This window comes from Apis cerana, unplaced genomic scaffold (genome assembly GCF_029169275.1).
Source record: "Apis cerana isolate GH-2021 unplaced genomic scaffold, AcerK_1.0 Chr0_AcerK, whole genome shotgun sequence".
Taxonomy (NCBI): domain Eukaryota; kingdom Metazoa; phylum Arthropoda; class Insecta; order Hymenoptera; family Apidae; genus Apis; species Apis cerana.
This window is the reverse complement of record NW_026893558.1, coordinates 118,731-130,677: the sequence shown is the minus strand read 5'-3', so window position 1 is coordinate 130,677 and position 11,947 is coordinate 118,731. Positions and strand designations below refer to the sequence as shown.

The 11,947-nt window shown below is 16.5% G+C and overlaps 1 long non-coding RNA gene across 1 annotated transcript; it reads right to left on the bottom strand.

The window, feature by feature from the left end:
• Positions 1 to 8,091: 8,091 nt before the first annotated feature.
• Positions 8,092 to 9,217, bottom strand: LOC133667545 (uncharacterized). Its single transcript, XR_009833234.1, has 2 exons — positions 8,513 to 9,217; positions 8,092 to 8,390 (listed from the first exon to the last, which is right to left on the bottom strand). It is a non-coding gene; the product is annotated as an uncharacterized LOC133667545 (long non-coding RNA).
• Between the last annotated feature and the right edge of the window lie 2,730 nt (positions 9,218 to 11,947).

The window sequence follows — 11,947 nt, the reverse complement described above, 5'->3', positions numbered from 1 at the left end:
TTGAACGATTTTCTTTTAGTGAATTTATTAATTATCAAAATAAAATTAAATTTGCAATTTTATTATATCCATTACATTTAATAATATTTACTAGAATATTAATTGAATTAAATCTTTTGATTTGATTAAAAGTGAGTCTGAATTAGTTTCTAGTTTTAATATTGAATATCATAGAAGAATATTTTTATTAATTTTTTTTATCTGAATATATAAATATTATATTTTATATTATATTTTTATATTATAAGAGTAATTTTAAGATTAACATTTTATGGATTCAATTATTGATCAATTAAATTTGTTATTATTTATTTATTTCATATTTGTTTAATTATTTGAATTCGTGGAATTTTACTAAATTTATTATTATTTATTTATTTCATATTTGTTTAATTATATAAGTTCGTCGAATTCGTTATGATAAGTTAATATATATGTGTTGGACTGATATATTAATATTAGTAATAATTTATTTATTATATTTATATTATATAAAAGAAATTATTCAATAATAAATATAAATATATAATTTTAGAAAATAAAATAAGTATTAAAAGTTAATAGAAAATTTTATTTCTATATTATATTTTCAAAATATATACTTATTCAAGTTCATTAACTTATTTTTATAAATTAATTAAATTTAGATAATTTTATTTGAAGATTTTCAAATTAAATTTTCTCATAATTTTCTTAAATAAAATGATATAAAAAATATAAAAAGTATGTGATAGTAAATAATATATTAATATTTGTAAAAGGATATTCAATTAATTGTTTATTTAATCATGAAAAATAAAATTATTAATAAATATTTAATAATAAATTTTATTAAATAGATTTAATTTATTATTTATTAAATTGTTATTATATAAAATAGTGATATATAAAATTTAAATTGATATTACTAATCCAATTACTCTATCAAGTTTATTAGGAATTGCATGTAAAATTGAATGTGCAAATAAAAAGTATTATTCAGGTTTAATATGTGTTGGAATATTTATTGGATTTGCAATTTTAAAATTATCTCCTAAATGGTATGAAAATTAAAGATTAATAAATATAAAGATAAATAAAATAATATAGAATCTTAATAGATCTTTAATTGAAAAATATGGATGAAATGAAATTTTATAATTGTTGTAATTTAAATCTAATGGATTTGATGAATCAGTTAAATGAAGTGCAAATAAATATAAAATAAATATAAATAAAATTACTAATGGTAAAACAAAATGTAAAATATAATAAAATAAATAAAATAAAATGAAAAAAATCGATTTAAAGTGGTATTAATAATTGAAAATCCACCTCAAATTCATAATAATTTATCGCTAATATATGGAATTGCTAGATAAGTAAACTTGTAATAACTAGTAATTTGTAATAAATAGTAGTTCCTCAATATGATATTTGTCCACAAAGTAAAACATAACCAATAAATGCTATTGATATTAAAAGAATTAAAATTTCAATTCCTCATATTTTAGGTAATTTATATGAATAATAAATTATATTATGATTAATATGAATGTATATAACTATAAAATAAAACTATAAAATAAAAATAAAAATATAACTATAGAATAAAATGAAGAACTATTTATATGAAATAATCAAAATAATTAACCTGAATTTATATTTTTTATAATATTTGTAATTGATCAAAATGCAATATCAGTATTAAGACAATAATATATTGATAATATAAATCTAGAAATAATTTTAATTATTAAAAAAATTTCTAAAATTGATTCAAAATTACATATATAATTAATATTTATTAGTGTTGGTAAATAGATTGTTGATATAATTATTTTTAAAAATTTATTAGAATTAAATAAATTTAAAAAAATTTTTATTTTGGATTTAATTTAAATATTGAATTATTTTTTCTTTCGAAGAGTTTTTTTCCAATATATGTAATTTTTGTTATTAATAATAAGGCGAAAATTAATATAAAAATTATAATAATAAATAATGTAATATTTATTTCTGTATATAAATAAGTTAAATCAATATTTTTAATTAGATTAAAATATATTTCATTATTTATTATTACTTTTTTTATATAATTTAAACGATAATATTATTAAAAATAAAATTTGTAAAATTAATTTAATTTTAAATTTTAAAAGTTCATTTATTAAAGAAATAAAATATGAAAATATTACTAATATTCCTCTTAAAAAACAATTAATGTTATTATAATTAATAATGAACTTATTAGCCAAGTTAAAAATAATATAATAGAAATATAAATTGAATATACAATTAAATAAATTAATAAAATTGATGGATTATTATAAATATAATATATTTATCGAGATTGTTAAAATTATAGTTGATGATAAAATTTTAGATAAAATTAAAACTGTTGTTATAATAATTTTTTATAAATTATAATTTTAATTACATATATATATAATAAATATTTATTCCTCAAAAATAGTTTAATTAAAAATGGTAATTTTTGGTAATTATCGATTTTTAATAATTTAAATTTTTTGAAATTTTAAATAAATTTAGCTAAAATATTATTTTATATATTTCTAATTTATAAAATTAATATTTTAAATTAAATTATTTAGCTAAATAATAATTAAAATTTATTAAATTAATATTTTTAATAATTTTATTATTTTTATATTTACATTATACTATAATCTAAATTTTCTAAGATTTTTAATTTTTACAGAATTTTTGGTTATTATAGTTTTATTTTATGTTTTATTGATAATGAAATTAATACATGATTATTTTTAATTTTTTTAATATTTTCTGTTTGTGAATTAGTTTTGGGTATATCATTATTAGCAAGAATAAATTATGAATTATGTCATCGAAAATTAAGAATATTAGATTTAATTTATTAACTTAGGATTATTATAATTTTATTAATATTTGTATATTTATTTATATTATTTATTAAAAAATAATTTAAATTTAATTATAATATTATTAATAAATTTACTTAATAAATTTACTTACTTTTAATTGAATTGAATGAATTTTTATTTTTTGTAATTTTAGTTTCAATAATATTTCTTACTATTTAATAATATTAACTTTATGAGTTTTTGATTAATTTTTTTATAATTAAATAATAATAGAATAAATTGTTTGTTTATAAATTTATTATTAATAATTTCATTATTATTAGTTTTTATATCAATAAACTTATTGGTATTTTATTTATTTTATGAATTAGATTTATTTTATTGATTTTTTATTTAATTGCCAAATGATGATGATTAAGAAAATCCTTAATTATCAAATTTAATTAATATTTTATACAATAATTTTTCATTAATTATATTATATATTATTTATTATATTTATTGAATTGTAGATTAAATTAATTGTAGATTAAATTTAATATTAATTGAAAAATTAAATTTAAATTTAAATTTAATATTATTTATGTATTTATTAATATCATTTTCAGTTAAAATTCCAATTTATTTACTTCATGGTTGATTATTAAAGACTCATGTTGAAGCATGATGGTTATTATGAATCAATAATTTTAGCTTCAATTATATTGAAATTAGGAGGATATGGAATATTATGATTAATAAAAATTTTTAAGAATCAATTTATTTTTATACAAAAAATTTTAATTGTAATTAATTCATTTGGAATTTTAATTTTAAGATTAATATGTTTATCTCAGTATGATATAAAATCTATTATTGCAATTTCATCAATTGTATATATAGGATTAATAATTATAAGAATATTAACTTTTTTAAAATAAGAATAAATGGTGGTTATTTAATAATAATTTCTCGTGGTCTTAAATTTTCAGGATTACTTTTTCTTAGTAAATATAATTTATAAACAAACTAGACGTTTAATATTTGTTAATAAAGATATAATTAACTTTATATCTACAATATTTTTATTTTGATTTGTAATATGTTCATCTATATTTATCTATATAATCTATATAATATAAGATCACCTGTTTCATTAAATTTAGTAAGTGAAATTATATTAATAGTTATGGTTTAGTATCATGATTAAAATTATTAATATAATTATTATTTTAAAAATATATCGTTTATTTAGATTTATTTATTTATATTAACTAATCATGGAAAAACTTATATAAGATTTAAAATTAATAATTTTATTTATTGGTTGAATATTTTATTTTAATAATACATTATTTTAATAATTGAATTCCATTAAATTTAATGTTTTCAAAATTATATTTTATTTAATATTTATTTAAATAGTTTAATAAAAATATTGATTTGTGAAATTATATAAATATAAATTTATTTTAAATTATCATAAAAATATAATTAATTGGAATTTTGTTATTTAAATTTAGATTATTTATTATATTATTAAGATTTTTATATTTAAGTAAAATTGTTATTTTAAATAAAATATTTATACATTTAATTCTATAAAATTTAATTTTTTAATAATAATTGATTATAAATCATTAATACTCATTTTTTTAGTAAGGATTTTTCTATAATTATTATTTATTGAATTAGATATATAAATTTAAGAGAATTAAAAATAAATCGGTTTTTATATTTAATAATTTTATTTTTAATTTCTATATATATATTAATTTCAAGACCAAATATATTATCAATTATTTTAGGTTGAGATAAGTTAGAATTAATTTTTTATTTTTTAGTAATTTATCGCATAAAAATAAAATCATTTACTTCAGGTAACTTTAACTATTACATATAGTTTATTTTAAAACGTGATATTGGATTATTATTAATTATTAATTATATGTTTAATAATTTATTATGGAAGATGAAATTTATCTTTTTATAAAATAAATAAATTTATGATGATTTTTTTATTGTTAATAGCTTTCACTAAAAGAGCTCAAATTCCTTTTTCAATTTGATTATCAATGGCAATGAAAGATCCAACATCTGTTTCATTTTTAATTCATTCTTCAATATTGATAACAGCTGGAATTTATTTATCAATTCGTTATGTAGATTTATTAGAGCATAAATATAAAAATATTATTTTATTAATTTCAAAATTAACAATATTACTTGCTGAATTTCAGCAAATTTTGAATTAGATTTAAAAAAAATTGTCGCTTATTCAACATTAAGACAATTAGGTTCTATAATAAGAATACTATCTAGGATTTACTGAATTAATATTTTTATTTATTTTATTTTATTATTTATTCATGCAAAATTTAAGTCATTAATATTTATTTATTAATGTGTTGGAAGATATATACATTTTATAAATTGAAATCAAGATATTCAATTATATTATGCTTCAAATATATTATGCTTATCCATTAAAAAGGATAATTATTATTTGTTCAATTTTAAGATTATATTTTTAGTTGGTTATTATTCTAAAGATTTAATTATTGAATGTTTTTTCTCTAGAAAATATATTATTTTTCAACAGTAAATTTAATTATTGGAACAATTTTAACTGTTTCGTGTTCTTTTTGAATAATTTTAGTAATAACAAATAAATATTTAATAATTAATGTTGTATTTAAAAAAGAAGATGAAATTATGGAAATTTCTATAATAATAATAATTTTAAGATTAATTTATTATGAATTTATGAATTAATAATATTTAAAATAATAATTATAAGAATAACTATAGGACATAATTTTTATAAATTTGTTTTATTAAGTAATAATTGGTTTATTGCAAATATTATTTATATTTATAAATATAATTTATAAAAGAATTTATAAAAAAAATTAATTTTATCAATATTTAATTATAAAGTATTCATTGAAAAATCAATTATTAAAATATTATCAAGTAAATTTTTATTTTTAACATTAAATTTACATAGTTTTAAAATTACTAATATTATATTAAAATTAATGTATTTTTAACTAGTATAATTTATGTAATTTATTTTTTAATTAACATAATTAATTTTATTAATTAATTAATTAAATTATTTATTTAAATAGCTTATATATAGAGTGTAATATTAATGAAAATATTAATGAAAATTTTTAAATTTTTTAAATAGATAATAATATATAATTTAGTTAGAATAATATAATATCTAAATAATTTATTAACAATAAATTGCTAAATAATTAGCTTTAATTAATTTAAAATTTATTAAAATTTATTTATTATAACAATATATAAGAAGTAATAATTTACATTTAATTTCGACTTAAAGATTGATTCAATTAATTAAATCCTTATATTATTTTAGTTATTGTAATTATTATAATCTAATTAAAATATTCAATTTAAATAATTGTTTATTCCTCAAATGATAAAATTAATAAAATTAAAAAATATGAAATTAATGTTCTATAAGATTTTAAATAATAAATAACAGGTAAAAATAAAATAATTTCAACATCAAAAATTAAGAATATTATTGTTATTAAAAAAAAAAGGAAGTGAAAAGGATAAATTAGATTTTGTAATAGGGCTAAATCCACATTCAAAAGGAGATCTTTTTCAAAATCTTTTTTTTATTGAAATAAATTTATTAAAAGGATTAATGAAATTAAAGTGATTAATAAAAACATAAAAAGATATATATATATATAATTATATTAAATTTAATTAATTTTCTTAATTGAAAATTAAACGTATTTATTTATACAATATATATATATATATATATATATATATAAATAATTGAAATTTAATTTTTAAATTTAAATCAATAAATAAACAAAATATAAATAAATAAAAATAATCAAATTACATCAATAAAATGTCAATATCAAATGGCTAATTCAAAATTTATATTATGTTTATTTCAAAAATGAATTTTTAACAGTCGATATGGAGATACTAAAAGAAAAATGATTCAATTAGTACATGTAAACCATGAAATCTAATAGCTATAAAAAAAATTGAATAAAAAAAAGAAATAGAATCATAAATTTTATCATTAAAGCAAAAAAAAAAAAAGAATTTAAATATTCAATTGTTTATAAAATAGTAAAATAAATCCCTAATAAAATTGTTTGTGTTAAATAAAATTTTCTATATTTTAATTTATTAATAATTAAATAATAATGACTTAATGTTACTGTAAATCTTACCTGGAGAAATTAAAGTAAATGAATTTAATAATGGAATTTCTATTGAATTAAAAATTTAATATTTTTTGGTGGTCATAATATATCAATTCCAATTTCATATTTGGGAAGATTGATGTATGAAAAAGTCAAAAAAAAAAAAAAAAAAAATACAAAATATATTAATTCTAAAATAAGTAAAATTATTCTAAATTTTTAAAAATTAATAATAAAAATGTATGTAATCCTTTATAATAAAATATTCTATCTCGAATAATATCACAAAATCAAAATATTATAATTAAAGTGGTATTAATTATATTTAAAATTATAAGTAAAAATTGTTCTTGTTAATTCAAATAATCTAAAAGATAAAATAATTGGTCATGGGCAATTTATGATTACATTAAATGAAAAGTTTTTCTTCATTATTTATTAATTAAAATTCATTTGATTCTGAAAAATATAAAATTAAGAAAATTGAAAATACATATCATTGAATAATTGATATAAAAATTTCTAAAGTTAATAATGTATTTTGAATTAATAAATTAATTGGAATTATTGCAATAAAATTTCTAATAAAAATACCTAATAATGTTAAAATTAAATGTCCTGAAATTAAATTTGCTGATAATCAAATTGATAAAGTTCATTGATAAAGTCAAATAATTAATTTAACTAATTCAATAATAACTATAAAATTAATTAAAAATATTGGAGAGTCTTTATTGGAAAGCATTTTTTTTATCATATATTTCATATCAATCTTCTTACCAATACTTACTATTTTATCTCGTTCATCTTGTTACATGATACATTGATATTAATGTTCTTTGATATACTTAAATCATTTTCATCTAAATTAATATTCACAACTAAATTCTTTTTCTTGTATCTTATTTGGAAAATGCACAAATGAAACATAAAAAGCATAAAAATGTACATAAATATAAATTCACAGAATATCTATTGGAAATAATTAATATGTTTGTAATTAAATATTAAATTATAAAGATTATAATCATAGAAGAATAACAAAAATAACAATGTTTGATTCTGTTTGTTTTAATTTTCTAATGAAAAAAGAAAATGAATATTTTAACCTGATGGACATTTAATCCAAGCTTAGTATTTTATTGCCATTATATTTTCAGATATATGTTTTACCGAAGGACCAAAAGTATTCCTATATCTAATCCAATCAAATTTCTTGTTCCGTTTCATTACTTACATTTAAAAATGATAGAATAGAATAGCTGTAAAGTCATGCTTCTGCATAACATTTTAAGGCTGCCTGTGTATTCTGACAGTGTGCAGTGTCAGACAGGCATATTGGATGAATTTTTTCCTTATAAAAAAAACAAAAATATTTATATATTTATTACATAAAAGTCAGATGTTAACATTTGACTTATTCCAATAATATATATAGAGGTTAATTTTTAATTTTATGATTTTATGAAAACTTACACGATATTTAAGAACACTAGAGTCAAAACTTTCTTCACCACTTTTACAAGAAAATACAATGCATTCTATGGATTCTATGGATTCAATGCATGCAATGGATTCTAATGAAACACGAGATGACATTACATTACAAATTTTTGCATTTATTAATGACAATTGAACAAATCCACGGATCTTTCGACCTTTATCTCGATTTTATCTTCTACAGAAAAAAATTAAGGCAATCGTGCCCGTAATAAGGTTACGTGTGCTTCGGAATTGATGAATTTTCTTTATCCACATGATTCTTTAAACACTGCGTCATAGAATTTGTTTTTACAAGACAAATCACGAGATTAGACCATTATAAATTCCACATTGTCGATTTCACGTAATATAGTTAAATAACATTAATATAGACAATTAAATCTTATTTTAGAACAAGATATATTTAAAATGGATTATTATTATTATTATTATTACGAATGTTTATCAATATATTTAAACACCAAAATTATTATGAATTTAAATATTTCTGCATTATTATAATTCTTCGTATTCTAATTATATCGTATAATTTTAAAAAGTATAATCTTCAAAATAACAAAGAGAAACTATATGTGAGATTTATATTTACGTATGTTCTAAAATTCTACTATATAAACAATTGTTAATTTTATAATACAAATTGGTAAAAATATTCCAGAATTGATAAAAATTTCCAGAAAAATAGTTGAATTATTTACATTTCCACACTTTCGAATTAAATAAATAAAGAAAACTAAAGAAAACTAAAACACTTCACTAAGCACTTATTTAATATTTATGTATTAAGCATTTATTAAAATATTATTATTTCATACCATTGATTTTCTTTTTTTATTTCCTTTTACTGTCAAATTTTCAACTTTCATAACTTTCATTTTATAATCGTTAAGGTTACGTGTTATTTCGCATTATTCGTAGCAATCTTTTAAAATTATGCATTAAATTTGTTTATATATTTATAATTTACATTTTACATCGTATTTTTAAATATATTATTAATATATGTTTATGTATATGTATATGATTTACAAAATATAAATTCACAGAATATCTATTGGAAAATAATTAAACGTGACGACAAAAACGATATTTAAATATCCTAAACGTATCTTAGCTCTTTTATAACAGCATTCGATTTAAATTGTTATATATAAATATATATATATATTTACAATATAACAATTACATTGTTATAAATTAATAATGTACTACACCTGTTCAGAATATTATTTTAATTATTTTAATTATCATAATTTTGATATATATTTAGTTATAAAAATTAATTAACAAATATATGATATCACAAATTTATTTATCGAATAAATAACACTAATATTATCAGACGATATATACGTTTTTCATAAAAATATAAACTATTTATATTATCAAAAATCTTTATCTTTCTTTAATTTTCACCTTTATAAAAGGATACAATATATGCGTATATATATGTACATTTGTATTGTATACATACACACACATTTATACATATATAAACACATAAAATACGATCAATCTTTAATTTTTTTTAAATTAATTTACATAATATGTTTGAACGAAGTACTTTTTTTAATGTAAATATGTAAATCCAATTTGTGTAAAATTTATTTATTTTTTAATTATTAACTTGTTAATAAGAATTTTATATGTACAGTTAGTCGCAGAAGTTTTCATACACTTTACACATATTCAATTAAATTCGTGTTATCGAAATCAACGATAATTTTGTTTTATATGAAATATTGCGAGTATAATAATATGAAACCATTTTTTTTATTATGGAACATCATTTCAAAGCAGTGAAATTAATTTTTCAAATTTCAACATTATTTTTCTTTATATATAATTTCATTACGTAATGTTTCAAGATAAAATAAAATTTTAAATTACAAGATATTTAATTCTAAATCTATCATCGGAGATAAAAAGAAGTATATTTTCAGCAAAAATTGTATCCAAAATATGAAAAAATGAAAGTTGATTTCACATACTCAAAAAATTTTTGTCCAAAAATAAATTATTCTATACATAACGCTTTAATATATTGCTATATATAAGTTTTCATTGAAATCAAATCCTTCATAATAATTCAATTTCTTTACAAGATACTATAAAAAATTTGCATGTCTATATATCAAATTACAAATAAAACCTCGAATAATCAAACTAACGGTTTATAATATCAGTAGTCTAAGTGCGTAATATAATTTTTAGATAATTCAATAATTTATATTATTCATGAAATATGATAGTTTTACTGTATATTACCTGTTTATATATATACGTATACATATATATATGCATGCTTGTATATATATATATCAGTTTTTCCAGCTTTTTCATCTTTTTCCTTCTTATCTATCAAATTATTTTCCAAATTACTATTATCGCATTTCCTTCTTTTTCTTTCTTTTTCAATGCTTCTGAATACGTAAGAATACCGTTAACGAAGATATTAAATTTATACTTATTTTTACTCATAAATTTATCTTCAATATTTTTATGACTCATTCGTTCAATTACGTATCGCTTATTATATCGCTTATTATGTTTTCAAACTTCTAATTTCATCATGCCAATCTTTATCATTGCCTACCATAGAATATATGTTAAATATATAAAAATATATTAGATAGATATCATATTATCCTCCAATAAGAAACGATAACATCTAACTTCAAAATTTTCATTTTACTGTGTAGTAAAATTGTAGATTCCAAATTGTGTTGAGTCGTTGAATCCAAATATAATCTATTTCTATCCAAACTTGCAACTGTTAAAGTATCATTTCGAAAACTTGTGTATCTGCATCATCCGTAGTTAGATTATCGAAATCTAAAATTTTATTTAAGTAAAATGAATATTTCATAAAAATATTTCATCTTCTCCAATCTTCTTATTCCAATGCTTATACTATTTTATCTTGTTCATCTTGTTACGTGATACATTAATGTTCTTTTGATACGCTTAAATAATTTTCATCTAAATTAATATTCACAACTAAATTCTTCTGACAATCTTGTATCTTATTTTGAAAATGCACAAATGAAATGTTAAAAGCATGATAATGTACCATAGCGTACGAATCGCTTGTTGTAGAGTAACCAGCTAAAATTGAGCATAAAGATCAACGTTTCCCGCTTGTAAAGAACGAAGAGAACTATATTTGTCTCCTTTATCTTCAGAGATATAATCGTTTTAATAATACACTATTCATAAAATTTAAAAATTTTTCTTCTTTATATGATCGTAATGTATGAACTGTTTGTAGAGGAGTAGACAGTCAAAATTGGGTAAAGGATTCTCACGATAAGGAATGTCGAACGTTATGATCGTATAAAGATGAAGAAATTTTTGAATTTCTTTAGAATTCGGTAATCTCTTTCGTTATATATGTATTGTATCGTT